The sequence below is a fragment of the Triticum aestivum genome, chromosome 6A (genome assembly GCF_018294505.1).
Source record: "Triticum aestivum cultivar Chinese Spring chromosome 6A, IWGSC CS RefSeq v2.1, whole genome shotgun sequence".
Classification (NCBI taxonomy): domain Eukaryota; kingdom Viridiplantae; phylum Streptophyta; class Magnoliopsida; order Poales; family Poaceae; genus Triticum; species Triticum aestivum.
In genome coordinates, this window is record NC_057809.1 from 580,348,342 (window position 1) to 580,376,067 (window position 27,726).

The 27,726-nt window shown below is 46.9% G+C and overlaps 1 pseudogene; it reads right to left on the reverse strand.

Moving 5' to 3' along the window:
• Positions 1-1,861: 1,861 nt before the first annotated feature.
• LOC123129735 (ethylene-responsive transcription factor 1-like) lies at positions 1,862-26,013 on the reverse strand (annotated as a pseudogene).
• Between the last annotated feature and the right edge of the window lie 1,713 nt (positions 26,014-27,726).

The window sequence follows — 27,726 nt, forward strand, 5'->3', positions numbered from 1 at the left end:
GGCACACCCTAGTCCAGGACACCATTAGTATTGTTGCTACTAAGGATAAAACGATGGGGTTTATTCATATTGCTTGAGTTTACTTTGTCTACATCATGTCATCTTGCTTAAAGCGTTACTCTGTTTGTGATGAACTTAATACCATAGATGCATGCTGGATAGCGGTCAATTGGTCGAGTAATAGTAGTAGATGCAAGCAAGAGTCGGTCTAGTTGTCACGGACGTGATGCCTATATGTATGATCATTGCCATGAATAATGTCACAATTATGCGCTTTTCTAGCAATTGGCCAACAGTGAATTGTTTACCCACCTTATGCTATTTGTTCGAGAGAGAAGCCTCTAGTGAAAATGATGGCCCCTGGGTCTACTTTTATATATTATAAAAACCAAAAATACCTTGTTGTGATTTATTTACTTCTATTCTGTTTTGCAATATATTTATCTATCTATCACTATCAGAATTAATCCTTGCAATTACAAGTTCAAGGGGATTGACACCCTCTTGCCCATGTTGGGTGCAAGTATTTGCTTTTAGGTGTGTAGGTGTTGTTGAAGGGAATTTGATTGGTTCTCCTATTGGTTCCATAACCTTGGCTCTCACTGAGGGAAATACTTATCTCTATTGTGTTGCATCTCCCCTCCTCATCGGGGAAAATTCCAACGTAGTTTACAAGTAACAGATAGTAAAATGCATATTCCAATGCAGCTTACAAGTAGCAGACAGTAAAATGCATAGAATGTATGTGAATGTTATAGACATAAATCAAGACTGCACTGAAATGCAACATATCCATCAAATCATGAATTAGGTACACTAGATGTTTGTGTAAGAAACTACATCGGTGAGAACAACTACATGTAGTAGGAATGACTCTGTATGATCACACATACACATCTATTATCAAAGATTAGTATATCTGGTACTCCGGAACTAGGAAAAAGTTGATCAAGTGCACAAATTAAAGCAAACTTGACACCAAATTCAATATAAGCCATGTATTAAAAATCAATATATGCTAGTCGGCTTATATAAACATTGTGGCTTATAAGCTACTTTTATTTCCAAAATATAAATAAACATCTAGAACGGAAGGAAATGAAAAGAAGTGCACATATTCAAGCAAATTAGACGCGAATTCATGTTGTTCACATTTAGAAATGGTAGCGATGACATAAAAGTTGGCAAAAGACAACACAACGGTTCATCAGACTCATAAATGGCTGCCAGACAGCGATAGTCAATTAGGGAATGGGTCGATTACAATGGAGACTCGAGATGCAACTTCTTTTGCTTCTAAGCTTCAATAGAGACTCTGGAACTAGGAAAAGGTGATCAAGTGCACAGATTAAAGCAAACTTGACACCAAATTCAATATAAGCCAAGTATTAAAAATCAATATATGCTAGTCGGCTTATATAAACATGGTGGCTTATAAGCTAGTTTTATTTCCAAAATATAAATAAACATCTAGAACGAAAGGAAATGAGAAGAACTGCACAGATTAAAGCAAACTAGACAAGAATTCATGTTTTTCACATTTAGAAATGGTACTGATGACATAAAAGTTGGCAAAAGACAAGACAACAGTTCATCAGACTCATAATTGGTTGCGAGACATCGATAGTCAACTAGGAAATGGGTCGATTACAATATAGACTTAAGATGCAGCTTTTTTGCTTCTAAGCTTCAATAGAAGCATATGCTAGTCGGAGGTAATAGAGTGCTTCCAAATCTTCCATAGTCTTATTCCTGAAACACCGAAACAATAAATTCAGAATAATGAAAACATTATCAACTCGGACTGAACATCCAAATTGGAAGGCTTACCATTTTTCCCGATATATAGGGTTTGATTCTCTCAGAAAAATTGACCACGGACGGGCATGTCATCGAAGCTCCAAAGTCCATGTTGCCAACGACATCCTGAGGCACATCAAAATTCAATAGGCTATTAATCATCTCATCCACGCTATCATCCATAAGATATCTCATCCAAGGTTCCAAATTGACACCATTATTCTCCATAACAGGAGGCACCTCTGAGTTGTTGGTGTTACTCTTGATAGGTGTGGATCCTTCTCCTTCAGCAATGGTTGAAATGGGAGCAATGGATGATATATCAGGAGTCTTGGTGTAATAATCTCGGACCAATTTAGAACATCCAAAGGTGTTACTTCTCCGGTCATAGTACATATTCATAGCAGGAACTTCAACAGGGGTAACAGAGCTCATTGCAGGAACAAATGGCATGTTGTCAAGCCGAACAAGTGGCTGGTTTGATGTGAAGTTAGCAGATGGGTAGAAGAAATCATTTTGGTTGGCAAGGTTGTTGAGTGCTGGTATGAAACTATGTTCTTGTGTTGTGCTTGGCTTGGGTACTTTAGGAATAACATGGAGAACACAGCGATCCTGAAGAATTGTTGGTTCATCTGGAAAGTTAAGCTTGGCCTTCTTGCCACGGATCCTATGTGCTTCAACATCATAAGCTCTTGCAGCTTCTTCAGCACTGTTGAAAGTACCAAGCCAAACACGGGCACCCTTAATAGGATCTCTGATTTCAGCAGCCCACTTACCCCAGGGGCGTTGCCGGATGCCCCTGAATTGGTTTTTTCTCTTCCTTTTTCCTGGCCTTTGTGCGGGGCCATCAAAACCAGCAATAGTCCTGGTGCTCAAGTCATCTGCAATGCAAGATCAATGCCAATGCTAACAGAGATGAATATAGAAAAGCTTGTCTCACAAAAAGTAATTAATTTCATCATGTACATGAATTCATATGTATAATATCACTATTGTTATGAATACTAAACCATCATGGGTGCGATCCTCTTCACGTTTCGGTGAAAGCATTAGTCACCCACAAAATAAATTAAATTACAACTTATGGACATGATATAGACCTTTGCCATCATTTTGTAATTATTGATCTTTAAATCCCATTATCGACCTGTGAAAAAATCCCATTATCGATGATGCAGAATCAAGGATTTTTTTTCTAGTAGGACTCAACATTTACCAAAATAATCCTTCAGACTGACAACTGAACCAAGTATAGAAAATTCCCATTCAAACCTACAACCATCTAAAACAAGGAAACAACCCAAAAGGTCAAGACCTCAATAAAAAAACACAGAAATTCGGCCCTCTGTAGATTTTCAAACCCATTTGACTGTAAACAGTAAATGTGTTAATCTCCATCAAAGGTCACAAAAAATATAAATCACAATATCAACAACCTAGCAACCAAAATTGATTCTCTGCGGGAACAATGGTGAAACCAACCTACCAGCCTATTCAGTTCAAGGAAACATGGCTGAGAAATGAAAAAAGTCCTAGCCCTGAACCCAATTCACTTCATAACATCCAATCCATTCCAACCCAAAATCTCTAAACAAATAGGTGACAGGGCATCTCCAATGACGTCCCTCAAAACGACCACAAATGCGTCAAACCAATTTTTATCATCCAACCCTGGAGCCGCATATGTCCGCGGATGCATCCGGCCCCCTGAACTACCACAAATCATGCAAAAGCACGGGAAGATTTCTAGGAGTTCGAGTGTTTGCCTTGCCAATCAAAATCCACCACGTACCTCATGCCACAACCTCTCTCCTCTCTGTTTGCTTTGGAGGGAGGCCGCTGCTATTTAGTCAAAGGCCATTGCTTTTTGATGGAAGTGAGTGGTCAAAATAACTTGGAGATCAGTTTGATTTCTGTTAGATTCTCTTTGGTGGAAGGTTTGCATCTCTAACAAGCTATTTTGGCAGAAGATCTGCAACTCTCAATGGTTATTTGGAGGAAGTGGATTGGGTTACGGCTCTCACAAGCTAGAAGTCATTGTATATAGTGGAGCACCATTTATATTTGATGGAAGGCCAATACTATTTTCTTAAGTTAATAGAGGCGGACATTTGAGGAATAGGGTTGGATGACCAGCTCCCATATCCGAGTCTGTGGACGTGCCCATACGCGTTCACGGATGTTTAGTGTGTCTGGTTAGCGGCTCAATATTGAAGATGCCCTAACACCAACAAATCAAGCCTTCCAACACCAACCCCACACAATTTATTTTCCTACCCAAGGAATTTAAACCAATCACACAATATCCTAGCTTCTACAGTGGTTAATCGCAAAAGGTTATAAAACGAGCAGATTAAAACCTTTTGAGACGGATCTCTTGGCAGCTAACGGGTTGATCTCGACAACCTCGTCATTTTCATCCTCTGTAGATATCACACCACTCGTCACGGATATTGTGCAAGGTGCCGGGCAAGCCACTCGTCACGGATATTGTGCTTGAAGGCTGCTAGGGCCTCAGCGTCCGGACAGTCGACTAATTGATTTTTCTTTGTTAGGAACCGTGTCCAGAATTGCCTGGCCGATTCCTCTGGCTGTTGAATTACGTGACTTAGGTCATCAGCGTCTGGGGGTCGCACATAAGTGCCCTGGAAATTGTCGAGGAATGCGGCTTCCAGGTCCTCCCAACAACCGATTGATCCTGTTGGCAAGCTGCTAAGCCAATGCCGAGCTGGTCCTTTAAGCTTGAGTGGGAGGTATTTGATGGCGTGGAAATCATCGCCGCGGGCCATGTGGATATGAAGGAGATAATCCTCGATCCATACCGCAGGATCTGTTGTGCCATCATATGATTCGATGTTTACGGGTTTGAAACACTCGGGGATTTGATGATCCATTATTTCGTCTATGAAGCATAGTGGGTGTGCGGCGCCTCTATACTGGGCTATATCACGACGTAGCTCCAATGAGCTTTGTCTACTGTGTTCGGCCCTGCCGAATTTGTGGTCGGTGTGACTGTTACTGTCTCGAGTTGTGGGGCGCCCACGCGATCCGTAGATCGATCTTGTTTGCCTTGCCTTGTCCTCCAACATATCTCGCAGGTCCGGCGCATTTTCCCGTGCCTTGGTACGGGGTGCGGCTTGAGTGGAGGGCCGAGAGGCCTCTCTGTCGCAGCCACGGGGTGGCCGATCGGCCGTATCGAGTGCAGGTGATGTAGGTTTAAGTGTTTTCTCCTCTAATCGGGGTAGCAACCTAGGCTTTGGGTAGCTCTTGGAGGGTCGTTCGAGTTTATGCTTTTCAGCCGCAAGGACTTCAGTCCATCTGTCGACTAGCAAATCTTGATCAGCTCTAAGATATTGTTGTTTTTTCTTGAGGCTTCTTGGCGTGGCCATAAGCCTGTGTTGAAAACGCTCTTGCTCGACGGGATCCTCTGGCATGATGAATTCGTCATCGTCGAGGCTTGCCTCGTCTTCGGAGGGAGGCATGTAGTTATCGTCCTCGACCTCTCTGTCTGCCGCTCTCTCATGAGGGCTGGTTTCTCCATCCTCCTGTGCTAAATCTTGCTGGAGGGTGTTTTCTTCGGCACTTTCCGGAGTATTATTATCTCCCGTGCTGGAATCACCGTATTTGTTTTGGCGGGATTTTGAGCGGCGCCGCTGACGCCGGCGCCTAGGCTGTTTCTTGGAGGGGTCATCCTCCGCTGTTCCATCGCCATCTCCTTCTTTTGGGGTGTCCACCATGTATATGTCATATGACGAGGTGGCTTTCCAGGGCCTAATAGGCGCTAGTTCTTCATCGTCTCCTTCATCGGTGTCCATACCGTCGATGTCTTCGGAGTCGAAGTCGAGCATGTCGGTTAAATCGTCGACAATGGCTACAAAGTGGGTGGTGGGTGGGCTTTGAATTGCTTCATCATCCGTACCCCAACCTTGCTGACCGTAGTCCGGCCAGGGCTCTCCTGATAAAGAGAGAGACTTCGGTGTCTTCAGAATATCGCCGAAAGGCGAGTGCTGAAAGATGTCCGCGGCAGTAAACTCCATGATCGGGGCCCAATCGGATTCGATCGGCAGGGGCGCGGAGGGTTCGGAGTCCGGAGAGGAGTCCGGCTCCTTGGAGTCACGAGTCTCGCAGAGTGCGGGGCTAGTGTTCGGCTCGATCGCCGTTGGGATCACAGCCCCCGAGGCAGCGTCCAACCACCTATCCTCGATCGGCGAAGTTGGCTCCGAATTAAGGGTCGAAGTCGATGCGGGTGCGGCCTCCGGGGCACTATTTGGCGGCAGAGCTAGATCATGCTCATCGGGACAGTGCGGCGCGCTCGGCAGTGGCTCGAATCCGTCGAAGATCAAGTCCCTGCGGATGTCAGCCGTGTAGTTTAAACTTCCAAATCTAACCTGACGGCCAGGGGCGTAGCTTTCGATCTGCTCCAGATGGCCAAGTGAATTGGCCCGCGGTGCGAAGCTGCTGAAGACGAAGATCTGTCCAGGGAGGAAGGTCTCACCCTGGACTGCATCGCTATTGATGATCGTAGGAGCCATCGAGCCTGACGGCGACGACACAGAGGAACTCTCAACGAAAGCACCAATGTCGGTGTCAAAACCGGCGGATCTCGGGTAGGGGGTCCCGAACTGTGCGTCTAGGCCGGATGGTAACAGGAGGCAAGGGACACGAAGTTTTACCCAAGTTCAGGCCTTCTTGATGGAGGTAAAACCCTACGTCCTGCTTGATTAATATTGATGATATGGGCAGTACAAGAGTAGATCTACCACGAGATCAGAGAGGCTAAACCCTAGAAGCTAGCCTATGGTATGATTGTTGTTCTGTATGTTGTCCTACGGACTAAAACCCTCCGGTTTATATAGACACCGGAGAGGGTTAGGGTTACACAAAGTCGGTTACAATGGTAGGAGATCTGCATATCAGTATCGCCAAGCTTGCCTTCCACGCCAAGGAAAGTCCCTTCCGGACATGGGACGAAGTCTTCAATCTTGTATCTTCATAGTCCAGGAGTCCGGCTGAAGGTATAGTCCGGCTATCCGAACACCCCCTAATCCAGGACTCCCTCAGTAGCCCCTGAACCAGGCTTCAATGACGACGAGTCCGGCGCGCAGATTGTCTTCGGCATTGCAAGGCGGGTTCCTCTGTGTGCAAAACTCGGAGGTGCCGTGCGTTCGGTACTTGATCGGTCGAATCGTGAAGATGTACGACTACATCAACCGTGTTGTCCTAACGCTTCCGCTTTCGATCTACGAGGGCACGTGGACACACTCTCCCCTCTCGTTGCTATGCATCACCATGATCTTGCGTGTGCGTATGAAATTTTTGAAATTACTACATTCCCCAACAGTGGCATCCGAGCCAGGTTTTTTGCGTAGATTTCATATGCACGAGTAGAACACAAGTGAGTTGTGGGCGATATAAGTCATACTGCTTACCAGCATGTCACACTTTGGTTCGGCGGTATTGTTGGATGAAGTGACCCGGACCGACATTACGCGTACGCTTACGCGAGACTGGTTTTACCGCCGTGCTATGCACACAGGTGACTAGCGGGTGTCAGTTTCTCCAACTTTAGTTGAACCGAGTGTGGCTACGCCCGGTCCTTGAGAAGGTTAAAACAGCACTAACTTGACAAACTATCATTGTGGTTTTCGATGCGTAGGTAAGAACGGTTCTTGCTCAGCCCGTAGCAGCCACGTAAAACTTGCAACAACAAAGTAGAGGACGTCTAACTTGTTTTTGCGGGGCATGTTGTCATGTGATATGGTCAAGACATGATGAGATATAAGTTGTTGTATAAGATGATCATGTTTTGTTGAAGTTATCGGCAAGTGGCAGAAGCCTTATGGTTGTCTCTTTATTGCATAAGATGCAAGTGCCAAATAATTGCTTTACTTTATCGCTATGCGATAGCAATAGTTGCAAGAGCAATAGTTGGCGAGACGACCATGTGACGACACATTGATATAGATCAACATGATGGAGATCATGGTGTCATGCCGGTGATGATGGAAATCATGACGATGCTTTGGAGATGGAGATCAAAGGCACAAGATGATGATGGCCATATCATGTCACATATTTTGATTGCATGTGATGTTTATCTTTTATGCATCTTATTTTGCTTAGTTCAACGGTAGCTTTATAAGATGATCTCTCACTAATTATCAAGGTACAAGTGTTCTCCTGAGTATGCACCATTGCGAAAGTTCTTCGTGCTGAGACACCACGTGATGATCGGGTGTGATAGGCTCTATGTTCAAATACAACGGGTGCAAAACAGTTGCACACGTGAAATACTCAAGTTAAACTTGACGAGCCTAGCATATAACAGATATGGCCTCGGAACACTGAGATCGAAAGGTCGAGCACGAATCATATAGTAGATATGATCAACATAGTGATGTTCACCATTGAAACTACTCCATCTCACGTGATGATCGGACATGGTTTAGTTTATATGGATCCCGTGATCACTTAGAGGATTAGAGGGATGTCTATCTAAGTGGGAGTTCTTAAGTAATATGATTAATTGAACTTTAAGTTATCATGAACTTAGTCCTGGTAGTATTAGTATATCTATGTTGTAGATCAATAGATCGCGATGTTGCTCCCCGTTTATTTTTTATATGTTCCTAGAGAAAACTAAGTTGAAAAATGTTGGTAGCAATGATGTGGATTGGATCCCTGATCTGAGGATTATCCTCATTGCTACAAAGAAGAATTATGTCCTTGATACACCGCTAGGTGACAAACCTATTGCAGGAGCAGATGCAGATGTTATGAACGTTTAGCTAGCTCAATATGATGACTACTTGATATTTTAGTGCACCATGCTTAAACGGCTTAGAATCGGGACTTCAAAGACGTTTTGAATGTCATGGACCATATGAGATGTTCCAGGAGTTGAAGTTAATATTTCAAGCAAATATCCGAGTTGAGAGATATGAAGTCTCCAACAAGTTCTATAGCTAAAAGATGGAGGAGAATAGCTCAAGCAGTGAGCATGTGCTCAGATTGTCTGGGTACTACAATCGCTTGAATCAAGTGGGAGTTAATCTTCCAGATAAAATAGTGATTGACAGAATTCTCTAGTCCCCATCACCAAGTTAGTAGAACTTTGTGATGAACTATAATATGCAAGGGATAACGGAAACGATTCCCAAGCTCTTCGCGATGGTGAAATCGATGTAGGTAGAAATCAAGAAAAGCATCAAGTGTTGATGGTAAAAAAACCACTAGTTTCAAGTAAAGGGACAAAGGGAAGAAAGGGGAACTTCAAGAAGAACGGCAAGCAAGTTGCTGCTCAAGTGAAAAACCCAAGTCTGGACCTAAGCCTGAAACTGAGTGCTTCTACTGCAAAGGGGCTGGTCAATGGAAGCGGAACTACCCCAAGTATTTGGCGGATAAGAAGGATGGCAAAGTGAACAAAGGTATATTTGATATACAGATTATTGATGTGTATTTTACTAGTATTCGTAGCAACCCCTCGGTATTTGATACTGGTTCAGTTGCTAAGAGTAGTAACTCTAAACGGGAGTTGCAGAATGAACAGAGACTAGTTAAGGGTGAAGTGATGATGTGTGTTGGAAGTGGTTCCAAGATTGATATGATCATCATCGCACACTCCCTATACTTTCGGGATTAGTGTTGAACCTAAATAAGTGTTATTTGGTGTTTGCGTTGAGCATGAATATGATTTGGTCTTGTTTATTGCAATACTGTTATTCATTTAAGTAAGAGAATAAATTGTTGGATGAAGCGGCCCGGACCGACATTACGCGTACGCTTACGCGAGACTGGTTCTACCGACGTGCTTTGCACACAGGTGGCTGGCGGGTGTCAGTTTCTCCAACTTTAGTTGTACCAAGTGTGGCTACGCCTGGTCCTTGCAAAGGTTAAAACAACATTAACTTGACAAACTATCGTTGTGGTTTTGATGTGTAGGTAAGAACGGTTCTTGCTAAGCCCGTAGCAGCCACGTAAAACTTGCAACAACAAAGTAGAGGACGTCTAACTTGTTTTTGCAGGGCATGTTGTGATGTGATATGGTCAAGACATGATGCTAAATTTTATTGTATGAGATGATCATGTTTTGTAACCGAGTTATCGGCAACTGGCAGGAGTCATATGGTTGTCGCTTTATAGTATGCAATGCAATCGCCCTGTAATGCTTTACTTTATCACTAAGCGGTAGCGATAGTCGTGGAAGCATAAGATTGGCGAGACGACAACTATGCTACGATGGAGATCAAGGTGTCAAGCCGGTGACGATGGTGATCATGAAGGTGCTTCGGAGATGGAGATCACAAGCACAAGATAATGATGGCCATATCATATCACTTATATTGATTACAAGTGATCTTTATCTTTTATGCATCTTATCTTGCTTTGATTGACGGCTGCATTATAAGATGATCTCTCACTAAATTTCAAGATAAAAGTGTTCTCCCTGAGTATGCACCGTTGCCAAAGTTCGTCGTCCCCAGACACCATGTGATGATCGGGTGTGATAAGCTCACGTCCATCTACAACGGGTGCAAGCCAGTTTTTGCACACGCAGAATACTCAGGTTAAACTTGACGAGCCTAGCATATGCAGATATGGCCTCAGAACACTAAGACCGAAAGGTCGAGCGTGAATCATATAGTAGATATGATCAACATATTGATGTTCACCATTGAAAGCTACTCCATTTCATGTGATGATCGGTTATGGTTTAGTTGATTTGGATCATGTGATCACTTAGAAGATTAGAGGGATGTCTTTCTAAGTGGGAGTTCTTAAGTAATATGATTAATTGAACTTTAATTTATCATGAACTTAGTCCTGGTAGTATTAGCATCTCTATGTTGTAGATCAATAGCTCGCGTTTAGCTCCCCTGTTTTATTTTTGATATGTTCCTAGAGAAAACTAAGTTGAAAGATGTTAGTAGCAATGATGCGGATTGGATCCGTGATCTGAGGTTTATCCTCATTGCTGCACAGAAGAATTATGTCTTTGATGCACCGCTAGGTGACAAACCTATTGCAGGAGCAGATGCAGATGTTATGAACATTTGGCTAGCTCAATATGATGACTACTTGATAGTTTAGTGCACCATGCTTAAACGGCTTAGAATCGGGACTTCAAAGACGTTTTGAACATCATGGACCATATGAGATGTTCCAGGAGTTGAAGTTAATATTTCAAGCAGTGAGCATGTGCTCAGATTGTCTGGGGTACTACAATCGCTTGAATCAAGTGGGAGTTAATCTTCCAGATAAAATAGTGATTGACAGAATTCTCTAGTCACCATCACCAAGTTAGTAGAACTTCGTGATGAACTATAATATGCAAGGGATAACGGAAACGATTCCCAAGATCTTCGTGATGCTGAAATCGACGAAGATAGAAATCAAGAAAAGCATCAAGTGTTGATGGTAAACAAAACCACTAGTTTCAAGTAAAGCGACAAAGGGAAGAAAGGGGAACTTCAAGAAGAATGGCAAGCAAGTTGCTGCTCAAGTGAAAAACCCAAGTCTGGAACTAAGCCTTAAACTGAGTGCTTCTACTGCAAAGGGACTGGTCACTGGAAGCGGAACTACCCCAAGTAATTGGCGGATAAGAAGGATGGCAAAGTGAACATAGGTATATTTGATATACATGTTATTGATGTGTACTTTACTAGTGTTTATAGCAACCCCTCATTATTTGATACTAGTTCAGTTGCTAAGAATAGTAACTCGAAACGGGAGTTGCAGAATGAACAGAGACTAGTTAAGGGTGAAGTGACGATGTGTATTGGAAATGGTTCCAAGATTGATATGATCATCATCGCACACTCCCTATACTTTCGGGATTAGTGTTAAACCTAAAATAAATGTTATTTAGTGTTTGCGTTGTGCATGAATATGATTGGATCATGTTTATTGCAATATGCTTATTCATGTAAGTTAGAGAATAATTGTTGTTCTGTTTACATGAATAAAACATTCTATGGTCATACACCCAATGAAAATGGTTTGTTGGATCTCGATCGTGGTGATGCACATTTTCATAATATTGAAGCCAAAAGATGCGAAGTTAATAATGATAGTGCAACTTATTTGTGGCAATGCCATTTAGGTCATATTGGTGTAAAGCACATGAAGAAAATCCATGCTGATGGGCTTTTGGAATCACTTGATTATGAATTAGTTGATGCTTGCGAACCATGCCTCGTGGGCAAGATGACTAAGACTCTGTTCTCCAGAACAATGGAGCGAGCAAAAGATTTGTTGGAAATCATACATATTGATGTATGTGGTCTGATGAATATTGAGGCTCGCGGTAGGTATCATTATTTTCTGATCTTCAAGATGATTTGAGCAGATATGAGTATATCTACTTGATGAAACACAAGTCTGAAACATTTGAAAAGTTCAAAGAATTTCAGAGTGAAGTGGAGAATCATCATAACAAAAATAAAAGTTTCTACGATATGATCGCAGAAGTAAAATATTTGAGTTACGAGTTTGGCCTTCAATTAAAACAATGTGAAATAGTTTCACTACTCACGCCACCTGGAACACCACAGTGTAATGGTGTGTCCGAACGCCGTAACCGTACTTTATTAGATATGGTACGATCTATGATGTCTCTTACCAATTTACCACTATCGTTTTGGGGTTATGCATTAGAGACAGCTACATTCATGTTAAATAGGGCACCATCTAAACCCGTTGAGACGACACCGTATGAACTATGGTTTGGCAAGAAACCTAAGCTATCGTTTCTAAAAGTTTGAGGTTGCAATGCTTATGTGAAAAAGTTTCAACCTGATAAGCTCAACCCCAAATCGGAGAAGTGTGTCTTCATAGGATACCCAAAAGAAAATGTTGGGTACACCTTCTGTCACAGATCTGAAGGCAAGATATTCATTGCTGAGAATGGATCCTTTCTAGAGAAGGAGTTTCTCTCGAAAGAAGTGAGTAGGAGGAAAGTAGAACTTGATGAGGTAACTGTACCTGCTCCCTTATTGGAAAGTAGTTCATCACATAAATCTGTTCCTGTGACTACTACACCAATTAGTGAGGAAGCTAATGATGATGATCATGTAACTTCAGATCAAGTTACTACCGAACCTCGTAGGTAAACCAGAGTGAGATCTGCACCAGAGTGGTACGGTAATCCTGTTTTTATATATATTTGGTCAAACTTTGCAAAGTTTGAATTGACCCAAACCTAATATGCGGAGTAAAAAGGACCGGAGGGAGTAACTAGGTGATTATAAAGGTGCTCTACAGGTGTCTCCGATGGTGTTTGTTGAGTTGGCATAGATCAAGATTAGGATTTGTCACCTCGTGTATCGAAGAGGTATCTCTGGGCCCTCTCGGTAATGCACATCACTATGAGCCTTGCAAGCAATGTGACTAATGAGTTAGTCACGAGATGATGTATTGCGGAACGAGTAAAGAGACTTGCTGGTGACGAGATTGAACTAGGTATGATGATACCGACGATCGGATCTCGGGCAAGTAACATACCGATAACAAAGGGAACAACGTATGTTGTTATGCGGTTTGACCGATAAAGATCTTCGTAGAATATGTAGGAGCCAATATGAGCATCCAGGTTCCGCTATTGGTTATTGACTAGAGATGTGTCTCGGTCATGTCTACATAGTTCTCGAACCCGTAGGGTCCGCACGCTTAAGTTCGATGACGATTTGTATTATGAGTTTTGTGTTTTGATGAACCGAAGTTTGTTTGGAGTCCCGGATGAAATCACGGACATGACGAGGAGTCTCGAAATGGTCGAGACATAAATATTGATATATTGGAAGGTTATGTTTGGACACCGGAAAGGTTTCGGATAGGTTCGAGCATTTTCCGGAGTACCGGGGGGTTATCGGAACCCCCCGGGGGGTTAATGGGCCTTCATGGGCCCTAGTGGAAGAGAGGAGGGGGCAGCCAGGTGGAGGCACGTGTCCTCAAGCCCAATCCGAATTGGTTTAGGTTGGGGGGCGGCCCCCTGTCGGTGTGAAAACCGGCGGATCTCGGGTAGGGGGTCCCGAACTGTGCGTCTAGGCCGGATGGTAACAGGAGGCAAGGGACATGAAGTTTTACCCAGGTTCAGGCCCTCTCGATGGAGGTAAAACCCTACGTCCTGCTTGATTAATATTGATGATATGGGCAGTACAAGATTAGATCTACCACGAGATCAGAGAGGCTAAACCCTAGAAGCTAGCCTATGGTATGATTGTTGTTCTGTATGTTGTCCTACGGACTAAAACCCTCCGGTTTATAAAGACATCGGAGAGGGTTAGGGTTACACAAAGTCGGTTACAATGGTAGGAGATCTGCATATCAGTATCGCCAAGCTTGCCTTCCACGCCAAGGAAAGTCCCTTCCGGACACGGGACGAAGTCTTCAATCTTGTATCTTCATAGTCCAGGAGTCCGGCTGAAGGTATAGTCCGGCTATCCGAACACCCCCTAATCCAGGACTCCCTCAGTAGCCCCTGAACCAGGCTTCAATGACGACGAGTCCGGCGCGCAGATTGTCTTCGGCATTGCAAGGCGGGTTCCTCCTCCAAGTACTTCATAGAAGATTTTGAAGACAAAGATAGTGTCCGGCTCTGCAAAATAAGTTTCCACATATTTCCATAGAGAGAATAACATTTACACAAATCTAATCTGCTGACGTATTCTGTAGCGTGACACACCACGGCCAAGCCTTTATCCGAGTCGTTTTATTATCCCCCCTCAGCGCTAATGCGAGGCGGTTTCCTTGGCATGTCTTGTTAAAGCAGAGATCGTGTCCCCTTATTCCGGGATTCTCATCAATACGGGCGTGGGTAACCCAACCGCGCCATTGATTACGTCGCTTGGAGATAAGCGAGTTTTACCAGGCTGGTGGGGACACGTAGTAGCGTCCACCCATATAAGGGGATAAGGATCCACCTTTTCACCTACGCCTTCTTCCTCCCTTGCTTATCCGTTCTCGCACACTCGAGCTCCAGCGCCGAAGTCCGCACTCCCCACCTCAACCTTCTCCAGCCATGTCCGGAGCGGGAGGCAAGTGGATGGTCTCCTCCATCACGGAGGGACACATCAAAAAACTGAGGAAGGTCGGATACTTGTCTAACGACATCGCGTACTGGCTTCCCGAAAAGGGGCAGCTCATCCCCACCCCTAGGCCCCATGAGAGGGTGGTGTTCCTCCCCCATTTCCTCTGCGGACTGGGCTTCCCTCTCCACCCATTTGTCCAGGGGCTCATGTTCTACTATGGCCTGGATTTCCACGATCTGACCCCGAACTTTGTCCTCAACATCTCGGCGTTTATCGCCGTGTGCGAGGCTTTCCTCTGCATCTGCCCCCATTTCGGCCTATGGCTCAAGACTTTCAATGTCAAGCCGAAGGTGGTGCGCGGCAACCAGGCGGAGTGCAGAGGCGCCATGGTGGGCAAGATGGCCAACGTCTTATGGCTCGAGGGATCCTTTGTGGAGACCCTAAAGGGGTGGCAATCGGGGAGGTTTTACATCACCGAGCCGCGTGACCCCGAATGGGTCGCAGCCCCCGAGTTTTGATCTGCACCCCCTACGCAGCTCACCTCCTGGAAGGAGACGGGCCTGTCATGGGGTAAAAAAGGAGAGCTGACCGGACTCCAAACATGCGTCCAAACCCTGGTGGACAAGAAGCTCAAACTTGTCAATGTAGTCCAGGTTATGCTCATCTGCCTGATCCTCCCGTGTCAACAACGGGCTTTCAACCTGTGGGAGTTCGACCCGGCGCGGCACCAAACTCTGAGCAGGCTCTTCGACACGACGTATGAAGATGCCTGGAAGGTGCTTTTCAAGGGCGTCGAGGCCCCCGCATCCGCTACCGAGGATCGCGAATTCAGTACGCAGCATCACGCTCATGCGGTAAGCTGTTTTTTCCTTTTACAGGGTATCAGTTTTTCATAGTTTGACTCTATGCGAGATCTAAGCTCCCTTACCTTTGACAGGATTGGCAGGTGTCATCCGGACAGATCAACTGTCCGGCTCCTTTGCCCGAAGGCCCAGCGGACGCTCGCTTGGCAAAGCTGCTGGTTCCGGCACCCTATGTGGTGCCGGAGAAGAAGGCCGCGAAAAAGGCCACGGGGACTCGAAAGAGTGTCCGGCGCCAGGAGGTGTCGGATCCATCATCCGACGGTTCCGAGGCGCATTCCTCCCGTGAAGACGAGGAGGAGGAAGAAGAGACCTCTCCCCCTCCAGTGGGAGGAGAGAAGAAAAGGAAGGTCGCCCTCTCTAGGGAGGCTGGAGGGTCCAAGAAGGGGAAAACCCTTCCTCCGGACTACTCCACCGACGCCGACGACGGCAGAGAGGAGTGGCCGCCCAGGGCCAAGCCCCTGGAAAAATCGTAAGTATCCGGATACCAGAGTTAATTCATAGCATTCATTTATTGCACAGCTTTCCCTTATGTCGAATATGTTTATGCAGCCCACCCAAAGACCGGCTCGACGCGTCGTCAAGCGGCTCACTGGACTCGTCGGATGTGAACTCGCTTCCAACGGCTTCTTCCCCCCGCCCTACAGACGACATCGAAGTGTTGTCCCAACAGGTTACAAGCCGGGAGGAGGTGGTCCTGGAGGCACCGCAAGGCGACCTCCCGGACTCCAGGAGTAAAGGGGATTAAACCCCCCAGGGCTCCAAGTCCGGCTCTAGGCCGGACACCGCTCCGGAACCTTCAAAGGTTCCAGAGTCCGGCGGGGGACCTCCTTCCAAGAGGAGCAAGCCCACCGTGCCGGTGACCCCCGTCCAACCGGAGGCGCCGGACAATATGTTGGAGGCACTCCAAGGCGCCTCCATCGACGAGGAGCACCGCACCATTATGAGTGCGGTGGTCCAGAAGGTTCAGTCCGCTAAGAGCGGACTGACTAAAGCTTGTACTAGCCTTTTAACAGGCTTTGAGGTAAGTAAAGAATGTGTAAATAATATTACCGCATAGACAGTAGCCCCTGATGCTCTGTTTGGCATTCGGGAAGAAAAGCCGAATAGAGGATCAAATAAAATTCACAGGAGTCTAACAAAAAGGAGTCAATATGCGTATGCAGGCTTCTTTGCTTGCGTCCGCCGCACTGACTGCGGAAGTGGACACGCTAAAGCAGAACCTCGAGCGGTCCGAGCAAGAGCTCGGGCATGCCAAGAAGCAGCTCGAGGACAATGAAGGTAAGAAATACCTTGTTTAAATATATATAAAAAGGTGCAATTGCAAAAAATGACAGGATTATCGTGGCTATTGTAGGGGCCACGTCTGAGGTGGCGACCCTTAAGCAAGAGCTGGTCGAGGCCGAGAAGAGGGCGGCCACGGAGCGCACCGAGCGGGAGAAGTGTGAGGCCGAGGTTGGCAAGGTACGGCAAGAGCTCCAGGCTCTCATGGAAAAACATGAGAGTTTGGAGCTTGACTCAAAGACGCGAGCGTCTGAGCTCGTGGTAGCTATTGAAAATGCCAAGTCTGCCAAGGACGAATCCCAGAAGACCCTCTAGGAGTTGGATGAGGTGAAGAAGATAGCGGCGGGTAAGGCATTCTTTATGCAAAGCAAACACATAAACGTGAGTTACTTGTTACTTACCCGAATCCGGAGCTCTCCAGGAGCGTTCGCAGATCTTCCCAGGAGTGTGTCCGATGCCGCCGCATTCTATCGAGCCGAGGAGGGCAGCTCGACAGAGAAGGTGTTCTGGTCTCAGTATGCTGAGGCCGGGCACCCCGTGCCCCTGAGCGACCAGCTAAAGCAACTGGTCGAGCTCCACAAGGCGGCCGAACAGGCCATGAAGGGCCTCATAGTTCGGATGTGGCCTGGAGAGGCTCTGCTTGGGAGCTATTTCGGGCTGGTGCGGCGGCTGGTGGAGGCCTGTTCAAGGCTCGAAGTCATCAAGCACTCCGTCTGCATTGAAGGTGCCCATAGGGCCCTTGCCCGTGCTAAGGTGCACTGGGGCAAGCTGGATGCTGAGAAGCTTGTGAAGGACGGGCCACCGCCGGGGAAAGAGCATCGCAAGCCCGAGAATTATTATAAGGATGTTCTGAAGGGTGCCTGCCTTGTGGCGGATGAATGTTCTAGGGATGTAATTTTTGAGTGAAACTTGCTCATTTTGTCTTGTGCGCTGAAAACTTGTTCATATGCGCTAAGTAATGATGTTGGAATTTACAATATTACCTTCTGTGCGGCTGTTTATCAATTCTGAGAGATGGCAAGTCGTCGGCTTCTCCCCCCGTGCCGCTAGTGCTCGGGTGTTTGGGGATAAACCTGAGTGCTCTTTTTCCCATGTTTGGGTCCTTCGAGGGAGGCACTTAGCCCAACGAATAAGGCAATCGGACTATAATGCATGAACACTCTCACTTAGCCATAGAATTCTATAATTTTAAATTTCGGCAAAGCCCCTAGTATTCGGAAGACCGAGTTCGGGGCGCTATCCACGCCTTGGCCCGACAGATCCGGCTCCTCGCTCTAAGCGGCATAAGTCGTTAGGGACTCGAAAAACCTCTCGAACAGCGACCAGCTCTCGCTTGATCATGACAGTCAGTTTTAGCTTTCTCCACTGAGGTGCTCGACCTAGCTCAACTGGGGCACGATCACAGTGGTTCTCCTAGTGCTACCTTAGCCGAATGTAAGGCACCAAAACATAGGAGCCGGGCAAACCCAACTATTGACCCAAGACATGATTCGGAGCCGATGCATATAATGCTATAAGTTCGGGGTGCCGCACTTGTTAAAGTGTTTGGACTTCTCACACCATATTGAGGGGTACTAAAGCCCCTGGGAGTTCCGTAATGCGGCGCGGCTTGTCTGCATCCCTGGTTCTTGCATCGTTTGTGCGGCAATTGAACTGCCGAACAGGGCCTTCCGAAGTGTGGAGTCCTGAAAGTAAGAGAAAATTAAAAACTCGGCAGCCCCTGGTGCGGTTTAAGCCGTGTTTCGGGCGTGTCGTGATGGTGCCCCTTCCCCTGTACCCATGGTATTTCTAGAGCATAGTTATGTACGCGAAGTACTGGTGTCGCATTTTTGCGAGGGCTGGGGTTGGGGCCGCATTGCTACGCCTGCCCGGGTCGTGCCAGGCGGTCTTGTTGTAGGTTATTCCGAGCGCGCTTGACGGTGTCCGGTCGTTTAATGGCCAGACTGGAGAACTGCCTGGAGAGGCTGCTTTGTACTTCCGTTGCAAGGGCCGCCGTGTGCTCCTTCGTTCAGAGGGAGCGTTCGGTGTTTCCGTTGACCGTAATTACTCCTCGAGGGCCTGGCATCTTGAGTTTGAGGTATGCGTAGTGCGGTACCGCATTGAACTTGGCGAATGCAGTTCGCCCGAGCAGTGCGTGATAGCCACAGCGGAATGGGACTATGTCGAAGATTAGCTCCTCGCTTCGGAAATTATCTGGAGATCCGAAAACCACTTCAAGTGTGACTGAGCCTGTACAGTTGGCCTCTACACCTGGTATTACGCCTTTAAAGGTCGTTTTGGTGGGCTTAATCCTCGAGGGATCTATGCCCATTTTCCGCACTGTATCCTGGTAAAGCAGGTTCAGGCTACTGCCGCCGTCCGCAAGGACTCTAGTGAGATGAAATCCGTCAATAATTGGGTCTAGAACCAATGCGGCGAATCCGCCATGACGGATGCTAGTGGGATGGTCCCTTCGATCAAAGGTGATCGGGCAGGAGGACCATGGGTTGAACTTTGGGGCGACTGGCTCTACCACGTATACATCCCTTAACGCGCGCTTCCGCTCCCTTTTGGGGACGTGGGTTGCGTATATCATGTTCACCGTCCGCACTTGCGGGGGAAAATCCTTCTGTCCACTGTTGCTCGACGGCCAGGGCTCCTCGTCGTCATCGCTATGCAGCCCCTTGTCTTCATTTTCGGCGTTTAACTTGCCTGCCTGCTTGAACACCCAACAATCCCTGTTGGTGTGATTGGCCGGCTTTTCGGGGGTGCCATGTATCTGGCACAAGCGGTCGAGTATTCGGTCCAAACTGGACAGGCCCCTAGGATTCCTTTTGAATGGCTTTTCCCGCTGACCAGATTTAGAGCCTCTGAATCCGGCATTAACTGTCGTATCCTCAGCATTGTTGCCGTTAATGTGGTGCTTCTGCTTGTTGCGACGCGACCTGCCACTACTGTCCCTGGTATCCGAATTACCAGGGTTCTTGGTCATATTATTGCTACGAGCAAGCCAGCTGTCTTCTCCCACGCAAAAGTGGGTCATGAGTGTCGTGAGTGCTGCTATAAACTTCGGCTTTTCCTGTCCAAGGTGCCGGGCAAGCCACTCGTCATGGATATTGTGCTTGAAGGCTGCTAGGGCCTCAGCGTCCGGACAGTCGACTAATTGATTTTTCTTTGTTAGGAACCGTGTCCAGAATTGCCTGGCCGATTCCTCTGGCTGTTGAATTACGTGACTTAGGTCATCAGCGTCTGGGGGTCGCACATAAGTGCCCTGGAAATTGTCGAGGAATGCGGCTTCCAGGTCCTCCCAACAACCGATTGATCCTGTTGGCAAGCTGTTAAGCCAATGCCGAGCTGGTCCTTTAAGCTTGAGTGGGAGGTATTTGATGGTGTGGAAATCATCGCCGCTGGCCATGTGGATATGAAGGAGATAATCCTCGATCCATATCGCAGGATATGTTGTGCCATCATATGATTCGATGTTTAAGGGTTTGAAACCCTCGGGGATTTGATGATCCATTATTTCGTCTATGAAGCATAGTGGGTGTGCGGCGCCTCTGTACTGGGCTATATCACGACGTAGCTCCAATGAGGTTTGTCTACTGTGTTCGGCTCTGCCGAATTTGTGGCCGGCGTGACGGTTACCGTCTCGAGTCGTGGGGCGCCCACGCGATCCGTAGATCGATCTTGTTTGCCTTGCCTTGTCCTCCAACATATCTCGCGGGTCCGACGCATTTTCCCGTGCCTTGGTACGGGGTGCGGCTTGAGTGGAGGGCCGAGAGGCCTCTCTGTCGCGGCCACGGGGTGGCCGATCGGCCGTATCGAGTGTAGGTGATGTAGGTTTAAGTGCTTTCTCCTCTAATCGGGGTAGCAACCTGCGCTTTGGGTAGCTCTTGGAGGGGCGTTCGAGTTTATGCATTTCAGCCGCAAGGACTTCAGTCCATCTGTCGACTAGCAAATCTTGATCAGCTCTAAGATGTTGCTGTTTTTTCTTGAGGCTTCTTGCCGTGGCCATAAGCCTGCGTTGAAAACGCTCTTGCTCGACGGGATCCTCTAGCACGATGAATTCGTCATCGTCGAGGCTTGCCTCGTCTTCGGAGGGAGGCATGTAGTTATCGTCCTCGACCTCTCTGTCTGCCGCTCTCTCATGAGGGCTGGTTTCTCCATCCTCCTGTGCTAAATCTTGCGAGAGGGGGTTTTCTTCGGCACTTTCCGGAGTATTATTATCTCCCGTGCTAGAATCACCGTATTTGTTTTGGCGGGATTTTGAGCGGCGCCGCTGACGCCGGCACCTAGGCTGTTTCTTGGAGGGGTCATCCTCCGCTGTTCCATCGCCATCTCCTTCTTTTGGGGTGTCCACCATGTATATGTCATATGATGAGGTGGCTTTCCAGGGCCTAATAGGCGCTGGTTCTTCATCGTCTCCTTCATCGGCGTCCATACCGTCGATGTCTTCGGAGTCGAAGTCGAGCATGTCGGTTAAATCATCGACAGTGGCTACAAAGTGGGTGGTGGGTGGGCTTTGAATTTCTTCATCATCCGTACCCCAACCTTGCTGACCATAGTCCGGCTAGGGCTCTCCTGATAAAGAGAGAGACTTCGGTGTCTTCAGAATATCGCCGAAAGGCGAGTGCTGAAAGATGTCCGCGACAGTAAACTCCATGATCGGTGCCCAATCGGATTCGATCGGCAGGGGCGCGGAGGGTTCGGCGTCCGGAGAGGAGTCCGGCTCCTTGGAGTCACGAGTCTCGCAGAGTGCGGGGCTAGTGTTCGGCTCGATCGCCGTTGGGATCGCAGCCCCCGAGGTGGCGTCCAACCACCTATCCTCGATCGGCGCAGTTGGCTCCGAATTAAGGGTCGAAGCCGATGCAGGTGCGGCCTCCGAGGCACTATTTGGTGGCAGAGCTAGATCATGCTCGTCGGGACAGTGCGGCGTGCTCGGCAGTGGCTCGAATCCGTCGAAGATCAAGTCCCCGCGGATGTTAGCTATGTAGTTTAAACTTCCAAATCTGACCTGACGGACAGGGGCGTAGCTTTCGATCTGCTCCAGATGGCCAAGTGAATTGGCCCGCAGTGCGAAGCTGCTGAAGACGAAGATCTGTCCGGGGAGGAAGGTCTCACCCTGGACTGCATCGCTATTGATGATCGTAGGAGCCATCGAGCCTGACAGCGACGACACAGAGGAACTCTCAATGAAAGCACCAATGTCGGTGTCAAAACCGGCGGATCTCGGGTAGGGGGTCCCGAATTGTGCGTCTAGGCCGGATGGTAACAGGAGGCAAGGGACACGAAGTTTTACCCAAGTTCGGGCCCTCTTGATGGAGGTAAAACCCTACATCCTGCTTGATTAATATTGATGATATGGGTAGTACAAGAGTAGATCTACCACGAGATCAGAGAGGCTAAACCCTAGAAGCTAGCCTATGGTATGATTGTTGTTCTGTATGTTGTCCTACGGACTAAAACCATCTGGTTTATATAGACACCGGAGAGGGTTAGGGTTACACAAAGTCGGTTACAATGGTAGGAGATCTGGATATCAGTATCGCCAAGCTTGCCTTCCACGCCAAGGAAAGTCCCTTCCGGACACGGGACGAAGTCTTGAATCTTGTATCTTCATAGTCTAGGAGTCCGACTGAAGGTATAGTCCGGCTATCCGAACACCCCCTAATCCAGGACTCCCTCACCCCCTTTCCTTCTCTCCCTCTTCTCCATACCCCCTTCTCCTTGTGGAAGTTGGAAAGGGGGGCAGAATCCTACTTGGAGTAGGACTCCCCCCCTTGAGCGCGCCCCTTGTGGCCGGCCCTCCTCCTCCTCCCCTCCTTTATATTTGGGGGAGGGGGCACCCCATAGACACACAAGTTGATCTTTTAGCCGTGTGCGGTTCCCCCTTCATAGATATACACCTCGGTCATGCCTTTGTAGTGCTTAGGCGAAGCCCTGTGTCGGTAACTTCATCATCACCGTCAACACGTCGTCGTGCTGAAGGAACTCACCCTCGGCCTCAGCTGGATCAAGAGTACGAGGGACGTCACCGAGCTGAACATGTGCTGATCGTGGAAGTGTCGTGCGTTCGGTACTTCGATCGGTTGGATCGTGAAGACGTTCGACTACATCAACCGCGTTACTAAACGCTTCCGCTTTCGGTCCACGAGGGTACGTAGGCACACTCTCCCCCGCTCGTTGCTATGCATCTCCTAGATAGATCTTGCGTGATCGTTGGAAAAAATTTGAAATACTGCATTCCCCAACAACTAGATGATGTGTTGCGAGATTGACAGAAGCTTAAACCCTAGTTCATACGATATTCCGTAAGGGGCCACTTGGATCAAAAAGTTTAATGCTATGGTTAGAATTTATTCTTAATACTTTTTCTCGTAGTTGTGGATGCTTGCGAGGGGGTTAATCATAAGTAGGAGGTTTGTTCAAGTAAGAACAGCACCTAAGCACCGGTCCACCCACATATCAAATTATCTAAGTAGCGAACATGAACCGAATCAACATGATGAAAGTGACTAGATGAAATTCCCGTGTACCCTCAAGAACATTTTGCTTATTATAAGAGACCATTTTGGCCTGTCCTTTGTCTGAAAAGGATTGGTCTACCTTGCTGCATTTTTGTTACTATTATCATTACTTGCTCGTTACAAATTATCTTGCTATCAAACTACTCTGCTACTTACAATTTTAGCACTTGCAGACATTACCTTGCTGAAAACCACTTGTCATTTCCTTTTGCTCCTCATTGGGTTCGACACTCTTACTTATCAAAAAGGCTACAATTGGTCCCATATACTTGTGGGTCATCATAGCACCTGCACAAACAAACAAATACTTGCACCCAATGTGATAAAGGGGTTTTCAATCCCTTCATAGTTACTTGCAAGGATGAGATCTGATAGTGATGGATATAAAAGATAAGTAAACGCGCAAAATAAGATAAAGGTAGATAAATTGCAGCAAAGTATTTTTGTATTTTTTATTTTATATCTCTAAAAATAATATGATAAAAATAGACCCGAGGGCCATAGTTTTCACTAGAGGCTTCTCTCTTGGAAGAATGCATATAGTGGGTAAACAAATTACTGTTGAGCAATTGATAGAAAAGCGCATAGTTATGACGATATCTAAGGCAATGATCATGAATATAGGCATCATTTCCGTAACAAGTAGACCGACTCATGTCTGCATCTACTACTATTACTCCACACATCGATCGATATCCAGTATGCATCTAGTGTATTAAGTTACGGAGTAACGCCTTAAGCAAGATGACATGATCTAGAGGGATAGATACAATCAATATGAACAAATCCCATCACTTTATCCTTAATGGCAACAATAGAAATACGTGTCATGTCCCCTTCTATCACTGGGTATAAGCATCGCAAGATTGAACCCATTACAAAGCACCTCTCCCACTGCAAGAAAAATCAATCTAGTTGGCCAAACCAAATCAATAGATCGGGGAGAAATACAAAGCTATCTTAATCATGCATAAAATATTTTAGAGAAGACTCAAATAATATTCATAGATAATCTAATCATATACCCACAATTCATCGAATCTCAACAAACGCACCGCAAAAGAAGATTACATCGAATAAATCTCCAAGAACAATGAGGAGAACATTGTATCGAAGATCAAAGGGAGAGAAGAAGCCATCTAGCTACTAGCTATTGACCAGTAGGCCTGTGGTAAATTACACACACATCATCGGAAGGGCAGCAAGGTTGATGTAGAAGCCCTCCATGGTCGAATCCCCCTCCAGCAGAGTATCGGAAAAGGCCTCTAGATGGGATCTCGCGAGAATGGAAACTTGCGGCGGTGGAAAAGTATTTTTGGTGTGCCCCTAGTATACGGAAAATATTTGGGTATTTATAGAGCAAAGATTAGGATTAGAGGAGCATCAAGGGGCCCACAAGCCCCCCCCCCCCCCAGGGCACGCCCTCCGAGCTTGTCGCCAACTAGTGGCCCCTCTGACCTCCTCCCAAAGGTTCCTGGGTGTCTTCTGGTCCAAGAAAAATCCTCAAAAAGTTTCGTTCCATTTGGACTCTGTTTGGTATTGATTTTCTTAAAAGGTAAAAACAAGAACTGCAACTGGCACTTGGCACTAGGTTAGTAGGTTAGTCCCAAAAAGATATAAAATAGCATAATAATGAATATAAAACATCCAAGGTTGATAATATAATAGCATGGAACAATCAAAAATTATAGATACGTTGGAGACATATCACTATGTCGCCGTTGTCGGTGGCGGCGTTATTCCCGCTAGGTTCTCCGTTGGTACCCTGCCCGCGTCTTCGTCGATGGCTATGGGGGTTCCTAGGAGTGTCGACCATGTATACATCGTAAGTAGATGTTGCGGTCCACTTGCCGGTATTTACTAATGGCGAAGTGTTTTCGGTGGGGCCATCGGCATGTTTGTCCATGTCCATGGCCTTGTCATAGTGTAGCATGTCGGTTAAGTCATCTACCATGGTTACTAGGTGGTGGTGGGTGGGATGTAAATTTCTCGATCGTTGGCTTTAAGTCCGATCTTGTCAAAAACCAAAGTCTTGTCATCCGAGATTGACATGCTCTGGATACGGTCAAGCATCTCGTTCAGGTGAGATAGCTCTTTGGAGTCCATGGCCTGGCTATAAGCAGGGCTAACTTGAAGTATGCCCGGTGTATAACTCAACGTGTTTTCGGCATGGGGAGGATCCGAAGGAGATTCTTGACCCTGCGCTGGGGTCGGTTCTAAATCCGCCGCGACCTTCGAGATGGGGGCCGGACTAGCATCCAGACTAAGAGTCGGGGTGAGGTCGCCTGGGACCTTCGTGCTAGGCGCCTCTGGTGGTGCCAAGGGGCCTGATCCGATGTCCTTCAAGGAGATCGGTTTCAGAGTCGAGCCTACAATGTTTGGTAAACCCTCAACCCGACCTCGCATCCAGCCTGATGGGACAAGCTCGCCGCGGGACTCCGCGGTGTACTCCAGGCCTCTGAAGGTCACGATCTGACCCGAGGCGTAGTTCTCGACAGAGGCCAGATGGCCCGTTGAGTCAATGTAGAAGACCATGCTTCCGAATACAAAAAGTTGGACGGGACGTAAACATCTTTGTGGCCGGCACCGTAGTTGATCTGCAGATGATCCATCGATCTTTCCAGCGATCACACAGCGGAACTCTCGGTGAGAGCACCAGCATCGGTGTCAAAACTGGCAGACCTCGGGCTAGGGGGTCCCAAGCCGTTGATCTCGGATCGATGGTAACAGGAAGAAGAGAGATGGTGTTTACCCAAGTTCGGGACCTCTTGATGGAATTAAAACCCTATGTCATGTTGTAGGATCGAAAGTATGTCTAGAGGGGGTGATTAGACTACTTAACCAAATAAAAATCTAGCCTTTTCCCAATTTTAATTCTTGGCAGATTTTAGCAACTTTGGACAAGTCAAGCAATCTTAACACAATTCAAGCAAGCATCCAAAGAGTATATGAGCAGCGGAAACTAAAGCATGCAACTTGCAAGAATGTAAAGGGAAGGGTTTGGAGGATTCAAACGCGATTGGAGACACAGATGTTTTGTCGTGGTTCCGATAGGTGGTGCTATCATACATCCACGTTGATGGAGACTTCAACCCATGAAGGGTAACAGTTGTGCGAGTCCACGGAGGGCTCCACCAACGAAGGGTCCACGAAGAAGCAACCTTGTCTATCCCACCATGGCCATCGCCCATGAAGGACTTGCCTCACTAGCGGTAGATCTTCACGAAGTAGGCGATCTCCTTGCCCTTACAAACTCCTTGGTCAAACTCCACAATCTTGTCGGAGGCTCCCAAGTGACACCTAGCCAATCTAGGATACACCACTCTCCAAGAAGTAACAAATGGTGTGTTGATGATGAACTCCTTGCTCTTGTGCTTCAAATGATAGTCTCCCCAACACTCAACTCTCTCTCACAGGATATGGATTTGGTGGAAAGAAGATTTGAGTGGAAAGCAACTTGGGAAGGCTAGAGATCAAGATTCATATGGTAGGAATGGAATATCTTGGTCTCAACACAAGTGTAGGTGGTTCTCTCTCAGAAAACATAGGTTGGAAGTGTAGGTTTGTTCTTATGGCTCTCTCCATGAATGAAGAGGGGTGGAGGGGTATATATAGCCTCCACACAAAATCTAACAGTTACACATAACTTTCCAAACTCGGTGGGACCGAATGATTAAACTCGATCGGACCGATTCAGCACAGCTAGTGACCATTAGGGTTTTCGGTGGGACCGACATGCAACTCGGTAGGACCGATATGATTAGGGTTAGGGCATAACGTAATCTCGGTGAGACCGATTACACAAACTCGGTGAGACCGATTTTGGTAATAAGCTAACCAGAGAGTTGGTCAGGTAAACTCGGTGGGATCGATCGCTCATTTCGGTGAGACCAAAATGTTACGAAGGGAAAACAGAGAGTTTACATTGCAATCTCGGTGGGACCGATCGCTCGTCTCGGTGAGACCGAAACATTACGAAGGGAAACAGAGAGATTACAATCCCATCTCGGTGAGACCGAGATCCCTATCGGTGAGACCGATTTGCCTAGGGTTTGTGGCAGTGGCTATGACATTTGAAACTCGATGACGCGGGATAGAAAGAATCGGTGGGGCCAAGTTTGAATTTTGGTTTAGGTCATATGTGGACATGAGAAAGTAGTTGAGGGTTTTGGAGCATATCACTAAGCATTTTGAGCAAGAACCTCATTAAGCAACACCTCATCCCTCCTTGATAGTATTGGCTTTTCC